General features: G+C 42.6%; 1 long non-coding RNA gene across 2 annotated transcripts; it reads right to left on the bottom strand.

The window, feature by feature from the left end:
• Nucleotides 1-2,782: 2,782 nt before the first annotated feature.
• LOC115138922 (uncharacterized) lies at nucleotides 2,783-6,495 on the bottom strand. Of its 2 annotated transcripts, none has more exons than XR_010465205.1 (5): nucleotides 6,393-6,495; nucleotides 4,940-4,991; nucleotides 3,731-3,821; nucleotides 3,498-3,610; nucleotides 2,783-3,355 (listed from the first exon to the last, which is right to left on the bottom strand). It is a non-coding gene; the product is annotated as an uncharacterized LOC115138922 (long non-coding RNA). The 2 variants fall into 2 exon arrangements; XR_003865027.1 differs by lacking the exon at nucleotides 6,393-6,495 and adding an exon at nucleotides 5,828-5,915.
• Nucleotides 6,496-16,069: the final 9,574 nt, after the last annotated feature.

Raw genomic sequence — 16,069 nt, 5'->3', positions numbered from 1 at the left:
TCACAAGTCAAAGCAGCCACAGTTACAGCCATAGTGTCAGACTCAAAACCCTGGCAATGTTTTCCACAATTGATAAAGGAACTTGTCCATTGCATACACTTGACATGATCGTAATTTTCGGTGCAGTCCGTCCACCCAAAATTAAAAGCAATCTCTTCTGTCGAACGTCTTCATTCTTCGGAAAATAGTGTAACATTAAATGAACACTATGGCATCAAGTCATAACACAGTGTGCTTTTTCCGGCATGCTGGTAAGTACACAACACAGATGAAAAGGGGTTAGTTACCAGTATCGTTCTGCCACATTCTGCTTAAGCCAATTTATGGTTTGTAAACAAAGTCGTATGAAAGTCAAAGTCGTAAACATGTAATGACAGTTTTAAGGTGTTACATATTTAAATTAGTTAAGATTATAAGACGCTTGCATTGGTGTATAACATTTCCGGCTTTACGTGATGTTGCATAAAGTCGTAAGTAATACCTGCCTCCTGAATCCAAGTGTTTGGCATTAACTGAGAATATTTAAGGTTAGGGTTAAGTACAGGCATTAACTCCAAATTCTTAAGGTCAAGCATTAACTCCGAATGGTTAAGGCAAGGGTTAAGGTTTGGTATAGGCTTAAAATGAAAATATCAAAAACAACTTTTTAACGCTGGATTTGAACTTGCAACCTTTGGAATCCGAGGCAGATGCTTACACCCATCCACCATGCTTCAGTAAAACCGAAACCTACTGAAAGGTAACAGCGCTCACTATTGCCCCTAGAGGCCGGTTTTCAAGTAATCTCCTGACATCCTCAGACATGGATGGACATCGAATACTGACTTGTATCATGGGTGACCTTGCTGGGGAGGAGACCAGTAACTTTAAAATCACCTTTGTCAATGTACCAGCTACAGTCATTTTTTCATACTTGGTTCAACCTACTATGACCTGGTTTCAACCATATACTATCTAACTTGATGAAAAACATGATTTTCAATGTTCGGGACCTTTAAATAGCTGAAGCATGTTTAATATGAGAAAAGAGAGTCAGTTGTCACTATTGCTCCTTTAATTAAGAAGTTATAACCACCCTGTGCCTTAAAACATCTAACCAATGCAAAGACCTATTCTTGAAGGCATACACCCCTTGCATCATCCAACATCAAATGGACAGGACTGTAGTTCAGGGTTAAGGTGTCTATATTAGGACAGCCTCAAGTCTGAAACAAGTCCTGCTTAGATTGAGGCTGTCCTAATATGGACACCGTAGAGGGGTGTTAAATGAAAGCCAGTGATAGGTGATGTCTCTAGCTCAACTTGAGTTGCGGGCTTCTAATAAACATCTATGTTTTATTCTGCATCTGTGACAGTAGAACTACAAGGACTCTGATTAATCCAACAGTGTGTTTAGTGACCTTGAGTAGCTCACAGTGCTTTACTGAGTAATTGTCTTACAACGTGAGTCAGTTCTAACATGACAGAGCATGGTCAGTTTCTTTATTATTGGCAAAGCAAGGCAGATCAGATTGGATACAAATAGAAGTTACTCATGTTACAGTGTCGGCAGTAGGTGGTGTGGTGTGAGTGTGTGTGGGCTGGTCTGTCTGTCTTTCTGTCTGCCTGTGTTTGGGTGACTGTATATCCCTATGCGTTTGACACCTCTTTTCACCTCTCAGAGTGTTGCAGTTTAAATTCCAGCTGGACCACTGAAATAGTTGTCACAAGCAATTTAAGAAAATTGGTAAGGGGCGCAAGTTTGCCATTGGTTAATTAATCACACCTCGGTTTGGATTTGTTCTGCTAGATTGTTTCGTTTGCAAAGTTAGCTGATTAAAACCCAGGCACCTCTGCAAAAAAGCATCAGAGAGGAGAGTGGACTGCAGTAACTTTGTTCCCATATTTACATGGTTCCTGAAGGCATGCACAACACAGGGTTTGAATCACAGTGAGGTTTGTGGGGGCTGGGTACACCCATTACAGGGCCTGTCATGCCAAATAGTGTCCACTTGACAAAAAGTACCCCCGTCACAATGGGATTAGAGAAAATATTAGAATTTTGGAGATCATTACAGCCAAAATGACATTATTTTCATCCCTGCTATGTAAACAAAGATGATTTCGCAAAAATGTCACTGCATAAACAAGTTTTGTTTAGCTAATAAGATAAATGTTTTCAACTACTACTGGGTATCTTAACATTTCAACATGAAAAGTCATGTTTTAAACGGTTCTACGTGTTCAAATTATTATTTAAAAAAATGTTACCTTTATTTTTCTAGGCAACAGTTACGAACAATTTCTTATTTTCAATGACGGCCTAGAAATAGTGGGTTAACTGCCTTGTTCAGGGGCAGAACGACAGATTTTACAAACTCTTTGGTTACTAGTCCAACACTAAACACTAGGCTTTCACTGAAAACATGTAAACTGCACATTAACTTACCTTTCAGATCACATTAATGGGCAAATCAGTTGAATTCATACACTGGCTTGTCTGGCTGACGTGTTTTTATTTTGAGCTCGTCTTACTAAAGTATGCTTTCATTAGTCCTATTATGATATTTTCTTCCCATCTTCCTTCCTCCAACACATGGCATATAGGCATGGCTCAGTAATACAGTAAGGCCCTTGTGGTTGAATATAATGCAGGACAACTGAATAATGTTGAACTCACAAATACCAAAAAGCAATTAACAACAATTAATTAAATGAACACCCTGTGAAAACGACAACTACCTGGCAATATTTAAGATTGAAATATGAAAACGTTGCTCTTTTTGTGAAACAGTTGTCATGAACTTGCTTATTTTATTCAATATACCCAGATGGCAGTTATAGACAGCCTATAGTCATGTATTACAATCAACACATCAACAGTAATATACCATTTAGTTTAGAAAAAATAAGTTTGAATGACAAGTAAAGTACATAATATAAGAGGGGATCTTCAAAAGAGTCTTAGCAGAAGTAGGGTATGGATAAAAAAAAATGTATCTCTCAATTCTGGAATAGAGAGGAGGTGGGTGTTACGGGTGGTTTTGCCCTTCACTTTCCCTCCACAGGCATGCAATCTCAGAAGCGGGACTTAAAGATGGTGATTGCAAAGTCCAGGCACAGCTGCTCTCTTCGCTCTTGGAGTATTTGCAGTGCTAGTGTACATAGTTCATCTGTGTATCTCACTGTGCCTAGGATGATATGGCAAGCACAGTTTCTTAGCAGATTAGATTAAACATGGCAATGACAGTAGCTGTAGATAATGTAATGAAAAGTGGGATCTTGGAGGGTGGTTGGTCACGGAGGACATCAGATGGATCCAGGTCTGGGGAAGGGATACGGTAGTCTTCTCTGAGCATTGCAGAACCGCTAGATCCTGGAGAACAGGAGCAGAATAAAAGGGAAAGCATAGGAGACCAAAGCATATAAAGATGTAGAAAGAAAGCACACAGGTTATAGGTGAAGTAGGGACGTGCAACATATGCCTAGCGTCCTGGAACAGGTCACATATTGCTTACACCTATCCAACCCGCTCAGGGATTTAGGGATAGGCTCTTTCTCAATTTGTCTTTCTTCGATTCCTCACATTCTCTCTCTTCGCCTCCTCTCAACACGAATTGGAGGAGAATATCTGAGGAAGAAAAATCTTTTAAAAAAGAGCCACAACCAAATAATTAATGACTGCTGTCACACAACTATCGTGTTGCAGGAGAATGAGGAAAAACTAATGTGCACATGCACAGATGCTTACCATTAAATGTATGGGTACAGACAAGTGCAGCCATTTGCTTTGCCCTCACTTTGCAATATCTCACTCTACTGCTTGTGTTCACATCATGTCACTGCGTTTAAGTAAAAAAATCGAATCAAATTTGAATTGTCACATGCTTCGTAAACAACAGGTGTTGACTAACAGTGAAATGCTTACTGTTACATAAACACATGCCCTTACTCACTCATTTATCATGAGATGACTGCATTACTTTTGATATTGCATGTTAAATTAAGAGCATGAGTAAATGTCTAGAGAAATAAGGAAGGGAAGTTCTGCTGGGTTAGAACAGCAGAGCTTTGTAGGTAAAAGGTGCTCTTTGGGAAAATAGTTAAATGGACATCAATAGAGGGTGTGTTTGTAAATTCAGAGATTGTCCCTTTGTAAATTCATAGCATTTCGCTCTTGGGGCATTCAGAGCGCAAACTGGACACTGACGAAGGAGTAGGGTTGATCTGAGCATTCTGACCTCACAACGGCAATCAAGCACCCAAGCTAACGGGTTCAAGTTGGCTAGCTTGCTAGCTACTTCCAGACACAAATGAGAGAACACCTCACTGACCATTTTACTCGCCCTAGCAAAGCTGGTTAAGCTGTTTTCATGTTATCTAGAGCGTTGGTGACTGTAACTGTGCTGCTGGCAACAATTTAATAATGTGTTTTTTGTCTACGTTTACTGACACTGGTCATATTCAATGAGTGTTGAGCATTCAAAAATTAATCAGTTACTCTGCACTCTGGCACACTCAGACTAGAGTGCTCTGAAATTGGAGTAGATAGCCAGAGCGAATTTACAAAGCAGCCTTAATATATATTTTGGATAGGGTGGGACCTAATACAATTTCCAAAGTAACATGCTTCGGCACCATCTTAGGCTTGACCAACTAATAATTACTAACTCTCTTAACAGGTCAAATACACTGAAAAGGCATATGCATACACAAATAATACACCGTGTAAGAGCTCCCTTCTAACCGAAATGACTGGTAACAGACAGGCCGCACATGTTACAAACCCACTGCAGTAATGACCAAAACAAAACCGTGTGTGTACGTGGTTAAAGGAATTATGAGTCACACCAAGAGAAGCAACCTTTCATACAAACCCACTGACTTATTTACCGATAGACAATCGCAATCAGATCATTAATTGTGCAATGTAAACATGGAAAATATCTGGTTGCCTTACCTCCTGATGTGATTTTTGAAAGCTCAGCTCGCTAGGCCCACACCATGGCAGCCTGGTATGGAACAAGAAAAACAAGGATAAACTACCTATCATGAATGTAGTAAAATTAATTTAGACACATACTGTATATAGGTATTCAATAGGTACTGTTATTGCTACAATAATCTGCAACAGAGTTTCCTATGATCTACTAATACCCGTCCCCTTATGCATTTCCCTGGTATAGGCCACAGCATGTCCTATACTTCTAGTCTGAAACCAGCCTCTCTAATGGGGGACCCAGGTACAATCTGATAACTTATGAAGGCCAAAGATTGATTAAGGGAGTTCACATTTTCCCCATAACCTTTTACAGCTGATATACGTAGTGTATCACTTGCCATAACACTTGTCATAGGCTATTTAGTATAATATATTTAAATCAACTGATTTTCTACAAACAAATATTACAATACAAAACAAAGTTTATAATAAAGTTTAGCAAGAAAGACAACCATTGACCACGTATGGATCATGTTTTGTACTTTATCCACCAATAAATCAGTGAGATTTCAAACAAAAATAGCATAAATAACCTGTATCTGATATAACAGTTTCCCATGTATTTTTACTGCTAGCACCCCTATCTCCAAGCGCCTCTCTCTCTCTCAGCACGCCTCAGAACAATCAGACCATAGCAACCAGTATAGCAACAAACTCTATTTTTTCTTTCATTACATAGCCTGGGCAGAATTTTGCAAGTTTTATCAATGGCCCCATCAGCGGATGCTAATAGCTTATCGAATTTCATTGTGATGCAGGGGGGGGGGGGGGGGGGGCACTTTTTGTCAAGTGGACACCTTTTGAAATAACAGACCCCAATAAGAATTGAAATATAAATGTGGTCACCTCCATAAGTGTCAAAGTTATCCACTTCAGGCAATGCCAAGAGATGCCGGACAACCCCAAGAGATACCGGACATCCCTAGGAGTCAATGTGTAATTTGAACCTTGGTGAGTTTTTTCTCGTTTGACAGCAGAAATATAAAGAACTCAACAATCAATTGCTATCTGATCAATTCAATATATCCTTACTCTCAGAGAGAAAATTGAATCTTTCTGTAGTCTTTTGTCTTATGCTAGTTGTCTGTCTTGGCCCAAAGAAATCGTAGACATCACATACAGAATCTATTACAACATGCTTTGACAGTCCAAAATCGTTTAAGTATAGACTGACATTAATAGAGAGACATTTTGCCTGTCTGTTACGTGAACACTGTGAAGCATTTATTTGTGCTGCAATTTCTTAGGCTGGTAACTTAAATGAACTTATCCTCTGCAGCAGAGGTAACTCTGGGTCTTCCTTTCTTGTGGCAGTCCTCATGAGAGCCAGTTTCATCATAGCGCTTGATGGTTTTTGCGACTGCACCTGAAGAAACTTTCAAAGTTCTTGACATTTGCCGGATTGACTTACCGTCATGTCTTGAAGTAATTATGGACTGTCGTTTCTCTTTACTTATTTGAGCTGTTCTTGCCATAATATGAACTTGGACTTTTACCGAATAGGGCTGTCACAACCCAACTGATTGGCTCAAATGCATTAAGGAAAGTAATTCCACCAATTATCTTTTAACAAGGCACACCTGCTAATTGAAATGCATTCCAGGTGACTAACTAATGACACTGGTATATTTTCATTTGTTTAACATTTTTTTTGGTTACCATATGATTCCAAATGTCTTATTTCATAGTTTTGATGTCTTCGTTATTCTTCTACAATGTAGAAAATTGTAAAAATAAATAAAAATGCTGGAAAGAGTAGGTGTGTCCAAACGTTTAAAAGGCTCAGTCAAGGCTGGTAACTGAATACACATGGAAATATTGTTGAGGCCCTAATTGTATTGAAGTCATGTTAGAAAATATGTATTCATGAATCAAACTTGCAAATACCATACACTGACACAAACATATCAACGGATTACAATTTGTTACAGCACAATCCTTAAACCGTCAAACCTTAAAGGGTTCAGATATGCTGCTTTTGTGTACGTTTGGGTTGTCATTGGGTAAAAAACAGTGACTTGTATTCATAATTTCTATTTACTATAGAGGAGGCATTATTGAATTTAGGCCCCAATCGAATTCATTGTGGATAAAGTCAAATGTGCTGCGGGTTCAATTCACATTGGGGCGGCAGGGTAGCCTAGTGGTTAGAGCGTTGGACTAGTAACCGAAAGGTTGCAAGTTTGAATCCCTGAGCTGACAAGTTACAAATCTGTCTGTCGTTCTGCCCCTGAACAGGCAGTTAACCCACTGTTCCTAGGCGGTCGTTGAAAATAAGAATTTGTTCTTAACTGACTTGCCTAGAATAATAAAGGTAAAATTAAATTAAATATTTTCAAATAGGTTTCATTAAAAAAAAATGTAAATGAATGAGTCAGGTGATCTACTCTTAATCCTCCAGTTTAAGCAAGTAAGAGCTTTGAGGTGAGGGGGAAATGTAGCTAGCTCCTGTGTATTGTCATGTATTCCGTCCAGGGTAGGTTGTAGCTGTGTTTCAAATCAAATCGTATTTGTCACTTGCGCCGAATACAACAGGTTACAACCTTACCGTGAAATGCTCACTTTAACCAACAATGCAGTTTTAAGAAAATAGAGTCAAAACCTCTTAAGGATCTCTACAGATCTCTACATTTAACCCAACCCCCCTGAATCAGAGTGGTGCGGGGGGCTGACTTAAAATCGTCATCCACGTCTTCGGTGCCCGGGGAACAGTTGGTTAACTGCCTTGCTCAGGGACAGAACGACAGATTTTTACCTTGTCAACTCGGGGATTCAATCCAGCAACCTTCCGGTTACTTGCCCAACCACCTGATACAACATTTTGAATTAATGTATAATAGTTAATTGGATCAGTCTAAAACTTTGCACCTACTCTGCTGCTAACAGTAGTAGGACTGATTACAAACAATAACAAGACAGCCTACAGGGAGGAGGTGAGAGCCCTGGGAGTGTGGTGCCAGGAGAATAACCTCTCACTCAACATCAACAAAACAAAGGAGCTGATCGTGGATTTCAGGAAACAGCAGAGGGAGCCCCTCTCCACATCTTTGGGACCACAGTGGAGAAGGTGGACAGCATCAAGTTACTAGGCGTACAACAGCCTCAGGAGGCTGAAGAAATTTGGCTTGTCACCTAAACTTTTACAGATGCACAATTGAGAGCATCCTGTTGGGCTGTATCACCGCCTGGTACAGCAACTGCACCGCCTGCAACCGCAGGGCTCTCCAGAGGGTTGTGCGGTCTGCCCAACGCATCATCGGGAGCAAACTACCTGCCCTACTACCTGCACTCCAGGACACCTACAGAACCCGATGTCACAGGAAGGCCAAAAAGATAATCAAGGACAACAACCATCCAAGTCACTGCCTGTTCACCTCGCTATCATCTAGAAGGTGAGGTCAGTACAGGTGCATCAAAGTTGGGACAGAGAGACTGAAAACAGCTTATATCTAAAGGTCACCAGACTGTTAAATAGCCATCACTAACTAGCACCTTAGTGGCTGCTGCCCTATATAAATGTACTTGAAATCACTGGCCACTTTAATAATCGGAACACTAGTTACTTTAATAATGTTTACATATTTTGCACTACTCATGTCATATGTTTTTACTGTATTCTATTCCACTGTATTTTAGTCTATGCCGTTCCAACATTGCTCGTCTAAATATTAGAATATTATCTATTCTTAGTTTAATTCCTTTACTTTACATTTGTGTGTATTGTGTGTGTTGTTGTGAAATTGTTAGATATTACTGCACTGTTGGAGCTGGAAACACAAGCATTTTGCTACAACATCTGCAATAACATCTGCTAAACATGTGTATGTGACCAATAATGTTGCTGCTACCATCACTTATCATCGAAAATAACTTCTGGACATCAGAACAGCGATTACTCACCTCGAACTGGACAAAGATTTCCAAGTCCAAAGTTTAAGGATACACTGCTTTCTTTGGAACGGCCCAAATCCCCATCATTTACGTGTAGAAAAAAAGTAGAAAAAGGGGGCGGAGGTCAGGCTGCATTCTGAGAATTTGTAGGTGAGTGAGTAAACCCACTCTATTATCAGTCCTATTAGCCAACGTGCAATCATTGGATAACAAAATGGATGAGTTCCGATCAAGGATATCCAACCAACAGACATTAAACGTTTTTAGAACTTGTGTTTGAAAGAGTCGTGGCTGAACGACGACATGGATAACATTCAGCTCGTGGGGTTTTTGGACCATCAGCAAGATAGAACAGATGTCTCCAGTAAGACGAGGGGTGGCGGTCTGTGTCTATTTGTAAATAACAGCTATGCACAAAATCTAATATTAAGAAAGTCTTGAGGTTTTGCTCGCCTGAGGTAATCTCATGATAAGTTGTAGACTACAGTATTTACCACAATAGTTTTCATCTATATTTTCGTAGCTGTCTATTTACCACCACAAACCGATGATGGCACGAAGACGGCACTCAACGAGGAAGTATAGGGCCATAAGCAAACAGGAAAATACTCAGAGGCGGCTCTCCTAGTGGCCTGGGGACTTAAATGCAGGGAAACTGAAATCCGTTTGAGCTAATTTCTACCAGCATGTTAAATGTGCAGCCAGAGGGGAAAAAAACTCTAGACCACATTTACTCCACACACAGAGACGTGTACAAATCTCTCCCTCACCCTCCATTTGGCAAATCTGACCAGAATGTTATCCTCCTGATTCCTGCTTACACGCAAAAACTAAAGCAGGATGTACCAGTGACTCGCTCAATAAGGAAGTGGTTTGAGGATGCAGATGCTAAGCTACAGGACTGTTTTGCTAGCACAGACTGGAAAATATTCTGGGATTCTCTCAATAGCATTGAGGAGTACACCACATCAGTCACTGGCTTCATCAATAAGTGCATTGACATCATCCCCACAGTGACCGTACGTACATACCCCAACCAGAAGCCATGGATTACAGGCAACATCCGCACTGAGCTAAAGGTTAGAGCTACCGCTTTCAAGGAGCGGGACTCTAACCCGGACACTTTTAAGAAACCCCGCTATGCCCTCCGATGAACCATCAAACATGCAAAGCTCCAATACAGGACTAAGACTGAATCGTGCTACGATGCTCGTCGGATGTGGTAGAGCTTGCAAACTATTACGGACTATAAAGGGATGCACATCTGCGAGCTGCCCAGTGACACAAGCCTACCAGGCGAACTAAATAACTTCTATGCTTGCTTCGAGGCAAGCAAAACTGAAGCATGCATGAGAGCATCAGCTGTTCTGGATGAAAGTATGATCGCGCTCTCCGTAGCCGATGTGAGTACGACCTTTAAACAGGTCAACATTCACAAGGCCAGACGGTGTTACCAGGACATGTACTCTGAGAATACGCTGACCAACTGGCAAGCGTCTTCACTGACATTTTCAACATGGCCCTGACCGAGTCTGTAATACCAACCTGTTTCAAGCAGACCACCATAGTCCCTGTGCCCAAGAATACCATGGTAACCTGCCTAAATGACTACCCACCCATAGCACTCGTCTGTAGCCATGAAGTGCTTCGAAAGGCTGGTCATGGCTCACATCAACACCATTATCCCAGAAACCCTAGACCCACTCCAATTTGCATACCACCACAACAGATTCATAGATGATGCAATCTCTATTGCACTCCACACTGTCCTTTCCCACCTAGACAAAAGGAACACCTACGTGAGAATACAATTCATTGACTACAGCTCAGCATTCAACACCATCGTGACCTCAAAGCTTATAACTAAGCTTATAGGACCCTGGGACTAAACACCTCTCTCTGTAACTGGATCCTGGACTTCCTGACGGACCACCACTAGGTGGTAAGGGTAGGTAACATCATCTGCCACGTTGATCCTCAACACAGGGGCCCATCAGGGGTGCGTGCTCAGTCCTCACTGTTCACTCATGACTGGCATGGCCAAGCAAAACTGCAACACCATCATTAAGTTTGCCGATGACACAACAGTGTTAGGCCTGATCACTGATAACAATGAGACAGCCTATAGGGAGGAGGTCAGAGACAGGACAACAACCTCTCCCTCAATGTGAGCAAGACAAAGGAGTTGATCGTGGACTACAGGAAAAGGTGTGCCGAACATGCCCCCAGATGGAGCTGTAGTGGAGCGGATCGAGAGTTTCAAATTCCTTGCTGTCCACATCAACCAACGTCAGAGAATCCAGTCACCCAAGTCATGGATAGTTTTCTCATCAGCCGCAAGGCAAGCGTTACCTGATTGCCAAGTCTAGGACCAGAAGGCTCCTTAACAGCTTCTACCAACAAGCCATAAGACTGTTGAACAATTAATCAAATGGCCACTGGACTATTTACATTGACACCACCCAATCCATTTGTTTTATATGCTGCTGCTACTCACTGTTTATTATCTATGCATAGTCACTTCACTCCTACCTATATATACAAATTACCTCAACTAACCTGTACCCCCGCACACTGACTCGGAACCCCCTCTATATAGCCTCGTTATTGTTATGTGCTAGTGCTAATCTTTATATTTCAAGTTTAACCAACATGGATCTGGTATGGTAGCCATTACATTACATTTACATTTAAGTCATTTAGCAGACGCTCTTATCCAGAGCGACTTACAAATTGGTGCATTCACCTTATGACATCCGACAAAGTACAGAAGTCTAAATCCTAAAGATCTGAGTAATGTTAAGAAAACTACAAGGATAATATTAGTGAACAAAATCCTCACAGAAGTGAATATCTGTATGTCTTAAGGGATACATTTTTAGGGATGTTGAATTGAAAGTTGCACAGTCCAAATAACAACCATTTTAACCCCATAAAAAGGTGAATGCAATATCTACACTGAACAAAAATAAAAATTCAACATGAAGTGCAGTTCATATAAGGAAATTAGTCAATTGAAATAAATGAATTAGACCTTTTTTATCTATGGATTTCACATGACTAGGAATAGATATGCATCTTTTGGTCACAGATACCTTTAAAACAAGCAGGGTAGTAGCCAACTGTTAATTGTTATGAACACACCCTTCTGTCAGTCTCCAACTGTTTGAACAGCATGCTAGCCTGTCCACTTTGTTTAGATGTTCAAATCAAGTGGCCTACCTTTTTTTCTCAGAATGAGGACGAGTTGCCAATTCCTTATATAATTGTGTTTTATGAAACAGACTAGACAACTAGTAGTCTTTGGCTAAAGTGCTGCTAGTGGTACGTAGTACCGCAATGTCGCACGTGACAATATGAGCATTAATTTCTCAGAATCAATTCTCATTGATACTCCCGTTTTAGTAGTGTCTGCTCTGTGCACAATTTGAGTAGTTGAAACATACAAAGGGTATCGTTAGAAAGGTTCACTTCTCCTCTATTACAGTGAAAAATGTCATAATGTATTTCAGTGTCCATATTCACCAATTCTGTTGGACCAAACCTCAAATGCAAATAGCGAGTTGAAACTGTCAGAGAGGAAGAAGTGATCTCTCATCTTTGTTGTTGTGAGAGGAAGGGGGGGGCTTGGTGTGTGTGTGTGTGTGTGTGTGTGTGTGTGTGTGTGTGTAAACAGAGTTGAAAAGGTGAATAGAGAGGTTTCAATCTTGCAAAATGCTGTCCAAAATAAGCCAAATGCCTTCCCACATTTGGGACAGTAACCCACATTTTTAGGGTGGAGACATGAGTATCTCGTCATTATATACAGATCTCTGGTGTAAATGGGTAGGTGCACACAGCCCAGTAGGAGCGAAGGAGGCAAGACCAAAAAGACATGAGAACAAGCGTTCATAATTGTTCCTAAAAAAAATTACATTTAAATAAACTCGATTCTTGCGATAAAAGCATTTTTTTGTCAAATTATATGAATTATCTCGCCCAGCCCTATTTGACCGTTCAGACACAAGTCGCATGGCCAGGAACCAGATTTGTATTTGGCTTGAAATATCCGATTTTGTGTGCTTCTTGGCAGTTCAGACTGCAGGAAAAATAGTTTACAAATCAGATATGCAAAAAAAAAAATAGGATTTGTGTTACGGTTTTCTTCCGTCGAAGGAGAGTCGGACCAAAATGCAGCGTGGTTATTTCCATACATGTTTATTGAACGACAAAAACACGAACAATACAAAACAAAAAACGGAACGTGAAAACCTATACTGCCCATTTTTTTTTTTTAAATAGAAAATAATGTATTATCTTCAATACCATTCATTCTTTACAACTCATAATTTTCATACATACTCAAATAATGGTATTTTAATTTAAGTAATTTAACTAAACATAAACCCCAAACAAAACCTCAGGGGAGCATCTTCCCTCCCAGTCACCCTACAAAATACCTTTCCCCATCTCCCCGTCCCTAATCTATCCCCTTACAAATCTAAATGACACCCAGCCCTAAACCCCCCTTCCACTTCTCCCGAGCAGCATGCTGCCCCCACTTCCTCTCCTCCCTCTTCATCCTCCCCCTCAAATCTCCTTCCACCCTCCTCACTATCCCTTCCACCCCCCAATCTTTCCCTGTCTTCACCATGTTCTGCCTGGCTTCCCATAGCTCCCGTTTAAAGAGACTCATGAGAAGCCAGAGCAGAAACCTGTCCCTATCCGTCCCTCTCGCTCTCCCTAACCTGGCCCACGTCAATACAAAATCCCCCCTTACCAAACCTAACACCCGTGCCCTAGCCCATACTACTCCGGCAAAGGCACAGTCCCAAAAGACATGGCGCACAGTCTCCTCCCTGCCACAAGAGGATCTTGGACAGGTGGGGGATTGCACCAAACTATACCGGTACATGATGGAACGTACCGGCAAGCACTTATGGAGGCTCAACCAATTCAGGTCCTTGAGCCTGTTGTCCAGACCCCGCGCCTGCACTCCCTCCCAGACCACTTCCGAGATGCCCACTACAGGCGCCGGACTCCCTGCCTTTCTGACCTCCTTGTATAGATGCCTGTGATCTAAACCTACTCGGGCAACTTCAACCTCAGGGTGCGCACGCAGCCACTTGGCCGCATGACCAAAGTGCTACGGCAGCTGTTCCGCCCGAGGACCCGTGTTAGACCACACCATTACGCTTCTCGCCTGATACGGGAAGAACACCCGCAGGAGGTAACCGGATGGGTGTATCACTGGATGAGCAAGCTCCGTTAACAAGAAAGAAACAAAAATTGTGTCCAGCTTGAGGGGGAAATGTGGTACCCCCTTACCTCCCTCCCCGATGGGACAGATCATGCGTGCCCTGGCGACCCACTCGCACCTGCCACTCCACATGAACTGAAACACAAGCCTCACTAGAGGCCTCCTCAGACAAGCCGGCAATGGGTAGATGTACGCCAAATACAAAAGAGACGGCAACACATCCACCTTTAGGACCAGGACTTTGCCCATAAAAGACAAATACCTAGCCTTCCACATTGCTAGCTTCCTCTGTACCACTGAGATAAGCATGTTCCAGTTTAGCGTCGCTGAGCCGGAGGTCTCAAAATGGACCCTGAGAATCCTCAGGACCCCCTCACAGAGAGATAACCCCCCAGGCACATCCGTTCTACCACGCCATCTTCCGAAAAACTTGACGGAAGACTTTGCATGGTTCAGAACTACTCCCGACGCTCGGGTGAAATCCCCAAAGATGGCAAGGGACCTTGTCAGGCACGAGTCCTTGCACAGCAGCAAGGAAGTGTTGTCGGCGTACTGCGTCATCTTAACACACAGCCCACCACTTCCAGGGATCAACAAGCCTTCCACCCCTGTGTCTGCCCTAATGGCAGCCCCCAGAGGCTCCATGTACAGAACGAAGAGGAGAGCCGAGAGTGGGCACCCCTGCCAGACCCCAGACGAGAGGTCAAAAACGTCACCCAAGTGACCATTTACACTAACTTGGCACCCCGCTCTGACATATAATGTACGAATCCATCCTATGAACTTCTCCCCAAATCCTAATCGACCTAACACTCTGAATAAAAAGGATCTATTCACGCGATCAAAGGCTTTCGCCTGATCTAGCGCTGCTACCATTAAAGGCAGTCCTCTATCTTCAACCCAAAGCGATGGAGTCCCTGATTAACTGTAGGTTTCATCTAATAGAGCGGCCCTCTACCCCGCACGTCTGATCCTCATGGACGACGTAGGGAAGGGCTGTGCGCAACCGGTCTGCTAAAACCTTTGCAAGTAGCTTGTAATCTACACACAGCATGGTCAACGGCCGCCAGTTGCCAAGGTCTGTTACTTCCCCCTTCTTATATAAAAGTGACAGCACACCAACAGCCATTGATCCCCCCGGGACCCCCGTCTCAAGGATGGCCTTCAAGACTTCGAGGACCACTGGTCCAAGTATACCCCAAAACTTGAGATAAAACTCAGCCGGCAGCCCATCCATCCCAGGCACCTTCCCTTTTCCCATCCTCCTAAGAGTGCTCTCAACCTCTTCTAGTGAAATCTGGGCCTCCATCACTTCTCTAATGTCCTCCGGCAACCGCCTGGACAAGTGTTCTAAAAACACATTTCCCTGCTCTACATCTATTTCCCTTTCCTTAAATAAACCTTGGAAATGATCAGTTGTCACCCTGACCATATCCTCTGGTTCTCTAACTATACTACCATTTTCTTCCCTAACGCCATGCATTACCTTCCTACTCTGTCTGGCCCTAACCGACGTAAAGAACATAGCAGAACAAGTCTCATTATGTTGTAGAAAGCTACTATGCGCACGCTCCAGGAAAGCTTGAGTCTTCCGCTCCTGCAACTCCCTGAGCTGCGCCTTTAGGGTTGCGGATCTCTCCAAGTCAAACGACCCGCCGAGGTTGCCTGCCTCGTACTCGAGTTCAATTAACCTTTGGATACGATCCACCTCCCTCCTCTCCTCCCGTTTTTTCCTCTTGCAATACCCTATTATAAAAGCCCTAATCCTCACCTTAACTAATTCCCACCACTCTAACACCCCCTCGCACATGGACCGGAGGCCTTCAAGCCTCCAAAAGAAACCATAAAACCCGTCAACAAAAGCCTGCTCCTCCAGCACATCCCGATCTAACTTCCAGTACCCCCTACCAAAGAGGCAGTCTGGCGACCCCACCTGCAGGAGCACCCCGTCGTGATCC

Source organism: Oncorhynchus nerka, linkage group LG12, assembly GCF_034236695.1.
Source record: "Oncorhynchus nerka isolate Pitt River linkage group LG12, Oner_Uvic_2.0, whole genome shotgun sequence".
In the NCBI taxonomy this organism is placed as follows: Eukaryota; Metazoa; Chordata; class Actinopteri; order Salmoniformes; family Salmonidae; genus Oncorhynchus; species Oncorhynchus nerka.
This window is presented reverse-complemented; position numbering and strand designations above follow the sequence as displayed.